This window comes from Aegilops tauschii, chromosome 2 (assembly GCF_002575655.3).
Source record: "Aegilops tauschii subsp. strangulata cultivar AL8/78 chromosome 2, Aet v6.0, whole genome shotgun sequence".
In the NCBI taxonomy this organism is placed as follows: Eukaryota; Viridiplantae; Streptophyta; class Magnoliopsida; order Poales; family Poaceae; genus Aegilops; species Aegilops tauschii.
In genome coordinates, this window is record NC_053036.3 from 212575864 (window position 1) to 212588661 (window position 12798).

Here is a 12798-nt window from a genome sequence, read left to right on the forward strand (position 1 = left end):
CAATTTTTATTTATTATTTAGTTGTGAAGTAAATATTGGCTCTGACATGTGAATCGTTGAGATGCATAATCATTGATTGTTTTGAATGTTCCCTATGAATTGCCAGGCCTGTGTGTTGATTGCAATGTACAGGAACGCTAAATTTTGTACTCCCTCTGTTCCTTTTTACTCCGCATATTAGATTTCTTTCAAGTTAGTTGATTTTACATTGTGAATGTTGTTACTTTTTTCTATAAGATTGGTCAAAGTAGAGATACTTTGACTTCAGACAAAACTTATATGCAGACTAAAAAGGACCGGAGGGAGTACATGTGAAACTGCTGCAAACGAGGTGATCACCCTGGGAATAATGCTAGTACGTATTGTTTTGCATGTTCATCCAATGCCAGTGATACAAGAATTCAAACAAATCGAACTAAATTCATTCATACACTGCCGGATTTCATATAAACATGCCGGATTTCATTACATTTCATACATTCTTCAACTAAAAAGGGGTGCGCTGGAGGTATAATTAATTAACCGTAGCACCCATGTCCGGCTGAGCCGAACAGAAGCTTCTTCTCCAGCGGATTGAGCTTTAGTGACATAACAGCAGGTGCAGTTGCGTCACTTAAATGTGGGCCAGATGCCTCTTGGGCCCACATGCCAGTGACCCAAATGCACCTGCAGTTAAGTAACTAAAGCAACATCCTTCTCCAACATAGCTCTCCGACTCCACATCGCCGCCAAGAAGCTAATCGGCCGTCAATGGTCCACCCGCCTAGCTTGGCTTCAACCAAAGGGTAGCAGCGTGGCCTTACTTAGACCCGAGTGGCGGCGACCTACTGTGTTCTGCTCTTCCTCATTTTCTGTGTGGCGCGGCGTCGTTGGCAGCGGGCCGAGGCCTCGACGGAGCCGACGATATCCTCTGTCTCGTTGCCGGCAGGGCGGCGCCTCGGCGGAGCAGGGGGAATCCTCCCCCTCATTGCCGGCAGGGTGGGGCCTCGGCTGAGCCGGTGATGTCCTCTGCCTCGTTGTTGGCGGGGCGGGGCCTCGGCGGAGCCAGCGGTGTGCTCTGCCTCGTTGTTGGCGCCACGGGGCCTCGGCGGAGCCGGCAGTGTCCTCTGCCTTGTTGTTGGCGCCGCGGGGCCTCGGCGGAGCAGTGCCTCGTCACGCCAGAGCAGCGCAAGTCATGCCGCCTGCTCTTGCCTCCTGTGGCCGGCTGTGCTGCCGCGGAGGCCTCACCGCCCCCTACTACTCCCACCGTTGGCCAGGCCATCCCTCCACTCACCCACACACCCTGTTATTATGCGGCGATGGCAGCCTCACACCGCAGCAGAACCAGTGAACCCTCGTACTCCTCTCCGCGTGGGCATCCACTGCCGCGTCTTCTCCGGCTCCGCGTCGTTCCCTTCCTAGACCTCGCCTTCGTCCACCACCTTGGTGATCTCGGCGCGGCGTGGTCAATGTGGTCAACGACCGACTTCCATCGAAAGAGTACTGTACGTGGAGAGGCTGACAGCTGAGTCCACAGCCGCAGCAAGGAAGTGCCTCCTTACTACGCGGAAAATAATGATTCCTCCACCTAACAGCAGAAACCCACAGGACGGGCCACCGTATTTCGTGAAAAAACGTTTCCCCCTAACTGCTGGGACCCACCAGCTACATCTTCGCATGCAAGGAAGTGCCTGACAGTCGGGACCCACCCGGTCGAAGCGTACGTAGCGATGAACCGTGGATGTGCAAGGAAGGGCACGTGTCGTAGTAGAGGCGCGCATATGTCGTAGTAGAGGCGCGCCCGTAGCATGTACATGTACGTACAGCGGCCAGGGTGCAAGAAAGTAAATACGACCACGTACGTACATACAGGCGGGGTCTCGAACGCCTACTCGTGCATATGTACGGCCAGGGCTCGTGTACATGGCTGGGTCGGAACGTAGAAACTGCGTCGTCGTCGGGTTCATGGGGAGGCAATGGAATGCGTCATGTTCATCGGGAGGCAACGGAACGCGTGCTGTTGACCGGGAGCAAACCGGCTTGGATGGAACAACCGATGCAAAGAGGCCTGGAGTACCGCAGAACGGAGGAAACGGCCTTGTGTTCGACCGGCCACGGTCGAAACAGGATCCTGTTCATCGGGAGGGGTCTGGCGTACCGCAAAACGGAGGGAACAGACTTCTGTTAGACCTCCTACGGTCGAAACGGGGTCCTGTTGACCGGGAGGGGTGTGGCGTACCGCAAAACGGAGGAACCGAACTTGTGTTGGAGCGCTACGGTCGAAATGGGGGTCCTGTTCATCGGGAGGGGTGTGGCGTACCGCAAAACGGGACTCCACGGGATACTGTTCATCTCCACCGTCGACCTCCTCCAGCCTGCACGGGCTACTGTTCATCCACCGTCGACCTCCTCCAGCCTCCACCTGCGATTGTTCATCCACGGCTCCTGTTCATCCAGCCTCCACCGCTCCTCCACCGGCTACTGTTCAACTAGCCCTCTCCACGGGGTCCTGTTCAACCACCCCTCCATGGGCTACTGTTCAACCAGACCTCCACCGGCTACTATTCAACCAGCCCTCCACGGGGTCCTGTTCATCCAGCCCTCCATGGGATCCTGTTCATCCACTGGCTCGATCGATCGGGGTACTGTTCATCCAGCGGCAACGCCCTCTACTACCACGGGTTCCTGTTCATCCAACCCCCACCGGGAACTATTCATCCAAACCCCTCAACAACGCTCACTGTTCATCCAGAGGCAACATCGATCGGCTTCAGTTAGCAGCAGTAGCGAAGGAATCGCTCGATCGGGTTCAGTTAACAGCAAGGGATCGATCGATCGCTCGGGTTCAGTAACGCATAGCCTGCAGTGCAATCGCTCGGGTTCAGTTAGAGCCCAATGCCTCGCTTGGGTTCAGTTAGACCCAACGCTTCGCACACACGCGCGTACGTATGAGAGAAACGCGCATCGCTCGGCCCCCCGACCAGCCACCGTAACCGGGAACTCACCGATATTTTCCTCGCCCTCGCTTCTACCATGGTTTTTTCCGTCATGGACGGCCCAAAGAATGTCATGCAGCTGCGTCCCCGCCCAGGACGAAAAGCCCAATTTTTGTCATGATTTTTTGTCATAGAAGTAGGACCCCACCACATCTATGATGATACCGGGTTTTGTCACAATTATCGTTATAGAAGTGTCATAAGTATGACAGAAAAAATTCGTTCGGCCCAAAATGTCACGGATGTGTCTTTTTTTGTAGTGCTTGTACCTTCAGACATCCAAACGATTCTTCCATCAGGATAGAAATAAGCTGTAGAGTAGAATTGCATAATGAGCTCATCATTCCACTTGGTGAGTTTCTAACCCACAAAAGTATCTACTCCACATAGTCTGAAACTTTCACGCACTCCTAGGAAGTGGTCTTCATTGTTGTCGATGTACTTCCAGTCTGCCCACTTCATGTCACATACTATGGGTTTCTTGTCCAACAGAATAGTCTCATAGAAGTCCTGCTGCTCCTTGATGTGAAACCTGTAATCCACAGCAGTCCTTCTCCTCACAGCATATGGATCTGATTCTCTCCACAATCTGAGTCCTGCATCTTTTCTGACTTTCATATTTTCTGCCACTGGATGATTGTCATCATGGTCAGGGATCTTGGGCTTAAGCTTCCTAAGCACTTGGGCTTCAACATCTTCTTCTTCTTCAATCTCAGGAACTAGAGCCTTGTTCTTTTCAGTAGCTGGTATATTCCTTGTACTCCTCTTTGGTGTTGTCTTGAGGGCTAGAGCAGAAGCTTTGGGGGCAGTCTTGGGCTTTGAAGGGGCAGCCCCAGACTTGATGGCATCCCCCATCAGCTATTGAACTTTGTGTGTTGGTGCAGCATCCTCTTCTTCCTCTTCCTCCTCACAGGAGTGCTTCTCAAATTCTGCCATGGGATCTACTTTCTTGCACCATCTCCCTCTCTTTCTTTCCTTCTTCTTCTTTCCCTCACCAGCAGCCTCTCCAACAGTTGATTTGGAAGTTTCAAGAGTGGAGGCTCTGGCCTTTGACATGGGCACCCTCTATACAGGAGCCTTCTTGTTCAGTCTAGGCTTTGTAGATGTAGTTGTGCCAAATTCCTTCTTGACTACCTTCTTTTTGGAGCCGACCTCCTCCTCAGCAGCAATATAATCTTCATCTTCAGAATCAGAATTTCTAGTCCTCCGCTGCCTAGTAGCAGCCTTAGGCAGGTTGCTAGGAGTACTTCTTCTACCTTCATCATAACTGCCAAAGGGACTAGTGCCCTCACTCAGATTCACTTGCTCCTCAGACTTGTTCTGGCTCTCACTTTGATCTGACATGTTTGACACTGCAAACAGACAGCTGACCCTGTGAATAGTTATAGATGAGATAGAGTGGATGAGCATCACAAAGTGCAGAGGTTTTGCAAAACAAATGAGTCAAAAGCTTAGTTTTAGTTTTCCACACAAAGCATTTCAGAGCTACCGATTTGTTAAACTCGGTAACACCGAAGCAACTTTTGGAGTCTAAACTAGTGGAATAGGTCAGACCGAGACACAGTTCGGTGACTCCAAGATTGCTAGGGTTCCACACAGAGTTGAACTCGGTCACACCGATTTGCAAGTTTCGGTCAGACCGAAAGTTACAAGTGCAATGGCCTAAGCCAAATCGGTGAGACTGATTTCTACAACTCGGTCTGTCCGAGATGAGTTCGACGGAAACCTAACCCTAAATTTTCGAATCAAAACAAATCTGAAGGAATTTTTTATTAGATAGGATGATCTCATACATGGTCAGAATCATGGCATTTGCTTTGTGCTAAGTATCGGAGATAAGGATTGCACAAAGGTTCAAACTCATACCCTAGCTCGGTGATGAGCTCGCTACGGCGGCAACGGCGGTGTAGATTTCCGTTGACGGCAACGGAGACCAGCGGCGGGAGGTTGCTGGCGACGAGAGGATGATCCGGAGCCCCGAGTCAGCAGAGCAGGACACACGCGGGCGAAAGGCTTTGGAGAAATTTCCAAATTTTGACCCGTCGGTATATATATCCTGACCCTGTCGGTGTGACCGAGTGGAACAACTCGGTGTTACCGAGATGCAGAATCGCAAGCGGTTACTGCAACTCAGTGTGACCGAATGGTTCCAATCGGTTGCACTGAGATTGAAAACTTAGAACAACTCAGTGAACTCGGTATGACCGAAAAGGATGAATTGGTCAGACCGAAATGCATAGAGAGGTTTTGGAAGTTTAAGTCTATGATGAATCGGTGACTCCGAGTGCTCCTCACCCAAAGGGTTTGAATCTGACTTGATCATACTTTGTGATGTAGCATGAATAGAGTTTGAGACGAGAAAAGCATAGATAGCTAGAGGAAGTTTTTAGGCATTCCTGTACATCCATTTGGCAGAAGAAAAAGAGCCAAACAATCAAAGCAACAAATGGATGTCCTCGAATGAGAAAAATGTGCAATCAACATGCTCACTAATAAAATGGCAAATGAAATATGTGGCAAAGCATGCACAAACACTCTAGCATCTATCAAGCAATTGGCGATGACTAGGTCATCTATATATGAGTATATTGACTTAGGAGTCAAATGAGAACATTTGATCATAGGTCATACTCATCGTTTAAGCGCAAGTGGGGTTACCACTTCTACATAAAGCAATGTTGTGTTCACACCATTAGAGTTGCTTTAGCTCAATACTTAGGGTAAACCTCCCCCTAGATGTGATATCCCCCCTAAGTGGGATGAACTAACCTTAGGTTTTGTCGATGATGACTTCATGTAGATGTTGAAGATGTGGATGCTCAATGTTGATGTAGATCATTTGGAGCAATCCATTGGAGTGAGTTGCACTTTCAATACCTACACGGGTTAGTCCCACAAGGAACAAACAAGGATATCCATAGACATAGTGAAGGAAATAGGCCCTAGAGGCTATAATAAAGATGCTATTTATATTTTAATTATATCATGATAAATGTTTATTATTCATGCTAGAATTGTATTAACCGGAAACTTGATACATGTGTGGATACATAGACAAAACACCGTGTCCCTAGTAAGCCTCTAGTAGACTAGCTCGTTAATCAAAGATGGTTAAGTTTCCTAACCATAGACATGTGTTGTCATTTGATGAACATGATCACATCATTAGGAGAATGATGTGATGGACAAGACCCATCCATTAGCTTAGCATGTTGATCGTTCAGTTTTATTGCTATTGCTTTCATGTATGTCAAATACATATTCCTTTAACTATGAGATCATGCAACTCCCGGATACCGAAGGAATGCCTTGTGTGCTATCAAACGTCACAATGTAACTGGGTGACTATAAAGATGCTCTACAGGTATCTCCGAAGGTATCTTGTTGGGTTGGTGTGAATCGAGACTAGGATTTGTCACTCTGAGTATGAGAGGTATCATTGGGCCCTCTCGGTAATGCACATCATAAGAAGCCTTGCAAGCAATGTGACTAATGAGTTAGTTGTGGGATGATGTATTACGGAACAAGTAAACAGACTTGCCAATAACGAGATTGAACTAGGGATGAAGATACCGACGATCGTATCTCGGGCAAGTAACATACCGATGACAAAGGGAATTACGTATGTTGTCATAAGGTTCGGCCGATAAAGATCTGCATAGAATATGTAGGAGCCAATATGGGCATCCAGGTTCCGCTATTGGTTATTGACCAGAGAGGTGTCTCGGTCATGTCTACATAGTTCTTGAACCCATAGGGTCTGCACGCTTAACGTTTGTTGACGATATAGTACTATATGAGTTATGTATGTTGGTGACTGTCGTGGAATTGTCACGGCAGATGTCCTTGAGCTAGGACTTAGTCGTGGAGCCATCGCAACTAGGAAGCTTGAAGGGGTTAAGTGGGACAAGGAACACGAGGGTTTATACTGGTTCGGCCCCTTACGGTGAAGGTAAAAGCCTACGTCCAGTTTGAGGTGGTATTGATTAGGGTTTCGATGACGAGGGAGCTTAACTGCTATGCCTGGCTCTCGACGAGATCTTTCTTGTCCCGAAACCGCTGCCGGGTCGTCCCTTTATATAGGGAGGCTGACGCCCAGCAGCTCTCAGAGTCCCGGCCGGCTCATAAGAGTGTCCGGCTCGGACTCTCAATTATTCTTGCCTTACACTACAAGTTCTACCATAATAATGATTGTAACTACGGGCCTTAAGCCATATCCGGGTCTTAAGCCCATCTCTGGCTCATCGTCTTCAAGCTTGGCTCCGGGCTTCTGGTAATGACCATATGAGTAACCCGGCCTCTCCTGGCGGGTGACTCTAAGGTCTATATCCTCAACATTAGGCCCCAGATTGATTTGAACCGGCTCATGTCAATCTTCAATCCTTTCGATAGAAAATCGCCGGCTTACAATTGTGCGGAAGCCATAACCCGGCGTGACGTCATCCTCTGGACTCCGGGTAATCCGCCGTGACGTCATCTTCCATTAAGCCCTTTTTTACTCCGCCAGATCCGCAACGGATCTTTACCTTTTACTGTCATCCCAAAAATCGAGGCGTTTCGTGGGGAGATAACCACGCCGTGGTCTCCTTGATTCTCGCGCCCACTTATGAGCTCGCCCTTATAAATAGGCCGGCCCGACGGGCTTTCAGCCACTTCTCTCTCCTTCGTCTTCTTCCTCGCGCCACTTCTCCTCTGCCTGAGCTCTGCTGCTGCCGCCGCCGTAGGTCTTCTCGTCGTCACCAACTCAGGCCGCTGCATCACCCTGATCTGACCAGAGAAACGCGACGACCTCTGCGACTCTCCAGCCTTTGTAAGTCCTGCTTGCCCTGTAGAGCAGATCTGCCGTAGGGCTCATCCATGTTCTTCGTGTTCTTCGCTGTCACCTACGAGCCCCGGTAGTTTTGATTTTTAATGCCCTCTTTTGATCTTAGCTCTGTGTAGAACTACTGCGGTAGCTGTGTTAGTACCCATTTCTTATGTAAGTAGACCTCCTTTTACTGCATAAGGCCTTGTTCAATGCTCAAGAACTCCCCTGCGTCTGCTTTTTAGGTCTAGAAATTTTTCTTTTGCCTGACCATTTTGATCCAAAATATTTACCACAATGTGTGAAACCTGTTTTACCACACTTAGTAAAAAACTGCAACCATTGAATCACGGCGGTTTACATTTCCGGTTTAAAGAAACCACGCGCCGTAGAACCCTCCGGCTTAAAGAAAACCATGCGCCATAAAATTTTCCGGCTCATCTGTGATAAGGTCGTAGACAATTTGAGTTACCCTCAGGCACACCAGCGGCTTAGATAACCTGATGCACTTAGACATATATCATTAGTCCCCTCCATAAGCCGCCATATTAAACCTTAACTTGTAAGTCTCCTCCAGCTCATTATTAAACCGGACATTTTTCCCTGCATCATAGGCTTCCAACAGTCACCATGCCTCCCAAAGCTCCTAAAGCCTCCATCACTTGCAACTGGATGAGGTCCAACGTCACCAATGAGACCCTAGCAGATTTTGTTAAGTCTGGATATCTGCCCAAGAAGGACGTCATGTCCTACCGTGCCCCTGACCCGTCAGAAGAGAGACCACAGCCAAAGGACAGGGAGGTAGTGATTTTTGCGGATCATATGAGCCGGGGCTTCGCACCGCCCGGCTCAAAGTTTTTCAGAGACGTTCTGAATTTCTTCGATCTGCGGCCTCAGGACATAGGACCCAACTCAGTGTCCAATATCTGCAGTTTCCAAGTGTTCTGCGAGGTTTACCTTGGGGAAGAACCCAGTCTGTTGCTCTTCAGAGAGCTTTTCTATTTAAACCGTCAGAATGAGTGCGCCAACGGGCCAAGTCACGAGCTAGGCGGCATCTCCATCCAGCGGCGGAGGGACTGCCTTTTCCCTTACGCAGAGCCGCCCAGCCACCCCAAGGACTGGAATCTGACGTGCTTTTACTGCCAAGACACGTCGCCGGCTGAGGAGAGCCCGATGCCTGGCTTTTGCCCCTCGCGTCTGGAGCCGACTCACCCACTGTCAGACAAGCTGACTCAAGCTGTGACGCCCCGAGACCGACGCTCCAGACGCCTTCCATGTTTTCGTGTGCGCCGTGTGTTTTATTTGTGTGTTGCATTCATCATTGCATCATCGCCTTGCATCCGTCATTGTTTTTCAAACATGCATCCGATCGTAGTTGCCGCGCCCCTCTTGCTTCCACTTACCCTTCCGAGACCAACCTTGTTCTTCGTTTTCCCTCTTGCTTAAACCGGAGCCCCTCTTTGCACAGTGCTTCGCCCCCTCGCGCGCGTCCGAAATTTGTCCCGAACCCGAACCGGACTTTCGTTACCGTTGGGTCCGGATCATCCCCTAACATCTACAAAACATCACCGTTTTTCTTTGTTGGACGCCCATAGCCTATTTTTCTCGACCGTTGATTTCAATCGGAGGGACTACCCCCTAACCTAATTCCCTGCTATTTATACTCGAGGTCCAACCCTAAAAGTTAGGAGGCTTGTCCCATCCCCATTCGGCCGCAACCACTCCAAAAATCCCCCTCGGGATCCGTCCCCAACGTACCAGCCTCCTCCTTCCCGATCCATCCAACCACCACAGCCCATGCAGACCTCCCCGTTCCCCTCGTTGCGAGCCAGGGAGAGGAGCTCCCTGCCGCCTCCCACCTCCTCGTCCCCGTGCCCACAGCCGCGGAGCTGTAGCCGTCACGCCAAGGCCGGCGCCCCTCTGCTCAGCTCGCCTCGGACCAGCAGCAGGTCTGGACGACCTCAAGCAGGCACGGCCACCCGAGAGGCCTAGCCCCGAGGAGACCCCATGTCGCCTTCGTCCTTGCCATCTCCGGCCAGATCCGGAGGTTCGCCGCCCCTCTCCGTCCCTGCAGTCCCGCATTGCCGCCGCCTTACTCCGTCCTCGCCGGGTCTCTCGCGCGCCCGAGCTCCACCTTGCGTGTCCGCCTCCTCGTCCTCATGGCCGAAGCAACCGAATAGGAGGCCGAGCGCCCAAGCCCAGCAGCCGTGCGCCACCTCCCTCGACCAGCCGGAGCTTCTTCGTCAGCCTCGTCGCCGTCACGTGCCCCTCCTCCCGTCCTTCTCCTGCTCGTCTTCCCCTCTGTCTCTCATCCCTCTCGTTTTCTCTCTGACCAGGAGAACTAGCTGCCGCCAACATCGCCGGAGATGGACCCCCGACGCCCAGATCCGCTCGCCTTCACTGCCTCGGCGCCGTCCCTGTCGCCGTCGTCTTCATCGGTTCCTGACGAGGACGGCGCCCCTCCAGTTCATCTCGAGCGCCAGTCTTTGCCCGATCTGGTCCCCGTTGACCGCGAGCATTGGCTGGGTCACAGCTGCGCAGGCCCAGCTCCCTTCGCCCGCGAGCCCAGCTCCGCGCGTCCCTGCAGGCCCAATGTGAGCCACCGCCCAGTCCCTGGCCCAGCAGTGTGCTAACTCAGCCCATGTTGTGTTTTTTTCCACTGGACGAATTTGACTATTTATCCAGGGAATTACTGTTTTACAGAAAACCCCTTGCACTTCATGCATTTAATAACTCCACAACCGTGCATCGGTTTAAAACAAACTAAATATGTAAAATGCTTAGAATTTTGTGTAGTTTAATAATATGCCACTTTCACCCATGTTAAAAATGTTTAAAATGCTGTTTTTTTAAATTTGCATAAATGCCATGTTAAAATGATTTAATTCATAACTAATTAACCGTAACTCGGATTTAATTAAACTATATATGTAACTTGCTTGGAAAAATGCCTAGTTTAACATGGTGCACTCTATTTTGCTGTTTAACAACATTAAAATGGCGTTTATGGCAGAACAGTACCAATCCCAATATATGGACATGAGGATTTTCCGGAATTGTTGTTGTTTGTTTCCGGCCTCATTTAACTTGCTTAAATAGGTAGTTTCCTTATGCTTCACCTCTTGCCATGGTTAAAAACATTTAATATTGTTGGGTCCATAAACGAGAGAGAACTAAATAATTGATGTGGTGTTTCGTCAATATGCAACTCGTTGCATATTGAGCTCCACTTAATTTGTAGTGTTGTTTGTTGCATTTTGCCATGCCATGCCTCATTAAACCGGTCATGCATCATATTTGTTTTTGCATCATGTCATGTGTATGTGGTGGTTGTTTACTATGTTGTTTGTTTCTTTCCGGGTTGCTTCTCTCGTTAGCTTCGGTTTCGTTCCGGAGTTGTGAGGATTCGTTCGACTACGTCCGCTTGTCTTCTTCATGGACTCGTTCTTCTTCTTTGCGGGATCTCAGGCAAGATGACCATACCCTCGAAATCACTTCTATCTTTGCTTGCTAGTTGTTCGCTCTATTGCTATGCCGCGTTACCTATTCACTTGCTCTTCAAGCCTCCCAAATCGCCATGAATCTCTAACCTTTGTCACCTTCCTAGCAAACCGTTGTTTCGCGATGTTACCGCTTTTGCTTAGCCCCTCTTATAGCGTGTTAGTTGCAGGTGAAGATGAAGATTGCTCCATGTTGGATTCTATTTATGTTGGGATATCATAATATCTCTTATCTTAATTAATGCATCCATATACTTGGTAAAGGGTGGAAGGCTCGGCCTTATGCCTGGTGTTTTGTTCCACTCTTGCCGCCCTAGTTTCCGTCATACCGGTGTTATGTTCCTTGATTTTTGCGTTCCTTACGCGGTTGGGTGATTTATGGGACCCCCTTGACAGTTCGCTTTGAATACAACTCCTCTAGCAAGGCCCAACCTTGGTTTTACCATTTGCCTACCTAAGCCTTTTTCCCTTGGGTTCTGCAGACTCAAGGGTCATCTTTATTTTAAACCCCCGGGCCAGTGCTCCTCTGAGTGTTGGTCTAACCCGTCAGTCGCCGGTGGCCACCAGGGGCAACTCTGGGCTGGCCTACCGGAAGCTTGGACAATCCGGTGTGCCCTGAGAACGAGATATGTGCAGCTCCTATCGGGATTTGTTGGCACATTCGGGCGGCTTTGCTGGTCTTGTTTTACCATTGTCGAAATGTCTTGTAACCGGGATTCCGAGACTGATCAGGTCTTCCTGGGAGAAGGTTTATCCTTCGTTGACCGTGAGAGCTTATAATGGGCTAAGTTGGGACACCCCTGCAGGGTTATATCTTTCGAAAGCCGTGCCCGCAGTTATGTGGCAGATGGGAATTTGTTAATGTCTGCTTGTAGAGAACTTGACACTTGACCTTAATTAAAACGCATCAACCGCGTGTGTAGCCGTGATGGTCTCTTCTCGGCGGAGTCCGGGAAGTGAACATGGTTTCTTGTGTTATGTTTTGGCGTAAGTAGGTGTTCAGGATCACTTCTTGATCATTGCTAGTTCACGACCGTTCCGTTGCTTCTCTTCTCGCTCTCTTTTGCGTATGTTAGCCACCATATATGCTTAGTGCTTGCTGCAGCTCCTCCTCTTTACACCATCCTTTCCTATAAGCTTAAATAGTCTTGATCTCGCGGGAGTGTGATTGCTGAGTCCTCGTGACTCACAGATACTTGCAAACAGTTGCAGGTGCCGATGAGACCAGTGCAGATGACGCAACTGAGCTCAAGTGGGAGCTCGATGAAGATCTTGTCCGTTGTGTTGTTTCTTTTCTTATTGATCAGTAGTGGAGCCCAGTTGGGACGATCAGGGATCTAGCAGTTGGGTTGTCTTCTTTTCTTTTGGTTCCGTAGTCGGACCTATGTGTGTATCTCTGAATGATGTATGTTTTTATGTATTGTGTGAAGTGGCGATTGTAAGCCAACTCTTTATCCCATTCTTGTTCATTACATGGGATTGTGTGAAGATGACCCTTCTTGCGACAAAACCACAATGC

At 49.5% G+C, this 12798-nt stretch overlaps 1 long non-coding RNA gene across 1 annotated transcript; it reads left to right on the top strand.

The window, feature by feature from the left end:
- Positions 1-9911: 9911 nt before the first annotated feature.
- On the top strand, positions 9912-11344 carry LOC120974516 (uncharacterized). The gene is made up of 3 exons (XR_005769896.2): positions 9912-10041; positions 10116-10373; positions 11157-11344. It is a non-coding gene; the product is annotated as an uncharacterized lncRNA (long non-coding RNA).
- The last annotated feature ends 1454 nt before the right edge of the window (positions 11345-12798 follow it).